General features: G+C 39.6%; 1 pseudogene; it reads right to left on the bottom strand.

Moving 5' to 3' along the window:
- Positions 1–324: 324 nt before the first annotated feature.
- LOC115507167 lies at positions 325–1053 on the bottom strand (annotated as a pseudogene).
- Positions 1054–1286: the final 233 nt, after the last annotated feature.

Raw genomic sequence — 1286 nt, 5'->3', positions numbered from 1 at the left:
AACAGAAGATACCACACTTGAAGGGAGAACAAGAAAGTAAAAAACAAAATTACAGTGGAAGATAAAACAGACTCTCCTCAATCTAGTAGGATATGGAAAGGGAGAGGCAATGTTTAAAATGATTTCAGGGGCGCCTGGGTGGCTCAGTCAGTTGAGCATCTGACTTCAGTTCAGGTCATGATCTCGTGGTTGACAAGTTTGACCTTGCATAGGGCTCTGTACGGGCAGCTCAGAGCCTGGAGCCTGCTTCAGATTCTGTGTCTCCCTCTCTCTCTGCCCCTCCTCCACTCATGCTCTGTCTCAAAAATAAATATAAACATTAAATTTTTTTTTACTAGGCAAAGAACTTTATTAATCTTGTTTCAAACTTTATTCCCAGGCTTCTTCAGCTTAATTAGCTGTAAAGAATGAATTGTATATAAGCAAAACTGAAAAGAGCTGCAGTGTCCAAGGGGCTTGGGCTTAAAATATTAGAGATCTAGATTTTATCAGATTAATGAACAAAATTTTTAAAAAGCAGTCATAATATAAAATAGCAGCTCCCAGTAACTTCTTCAAGTTTTATCATCTTGAGAAGTTGACTCAATTCAGTTTGCTTCATTCTTGGAAGCTTCACCAAAATTCTCCTCAAGATCTGGAACTTCATCATCACCATCCTCTCTGTTAGAAGGTGGTGCCTTTCCATCCACAGATTGGGCAGAGCTTCAGCCAGCTTTCTTAAACTTTTCAGACTGTCTGAACCAAATTGGTTTAAGATACTGGGGAGCATTTCTGTCAGCTGCTTTGTCTCAGCATGGCCTGTAATGGTGAAAGTGTTTGCTGCCAGGGACGCCTAAACTTTAGGGTTGTTAAAGTGGACCACTGTTCCTTGGTTTGTGCACATATTCACTTCTTCAATACCAGAGATATTGTTTACCCCTAACTTCTTTAAGGAGAACTGAAGTTTTTTATCATCTGCTGTAGCTGTTCTATGAACCACCTTCTTTCAGCAAGCAGTTCCTTTCCCACCAAGGTGTACTTGTGCTTGCAGTTGGCGAGTTTCTCTTGGTTCATGATAGTTTCTTTCATCTTGGAGCAGAAATGGGACCGCGTGAGAGACTAGGGTTGGTGCTCAGGGGGTCTCGGGTGGACCAGCTGAGATTCAACATTAAAAAAAATTTTAATGATTTCAGTAGTCACTTTTTCTTTAACCTTGCTAATAATTACCAGGAACATGTGATTGACATTTTAAAATATTTAAAGAACTAGTCTTTTTCCACTTAACTTTATTTTTGTTGTTCAGAAGT

This window comes from Lynx canadensis, chromosome X (genome assembly GCF_007474595.2).
Source record: "Lynx canadensis isolate LIC74 chromosome X, mLynCan4.pri.v2, whole genome shotgun sequence".
NCBI classification, from domain to species: domain Eukaryota; kingdom Metazoa; phylum Chordata; class Mammalia; order Carnivora; family Felidae; genus Lynx; species Lynx canadensis.
Note: the sequence above shows the minus strand (reverse complement) of the source record. Positions and strands in the feature narration are given on the sequence as shown.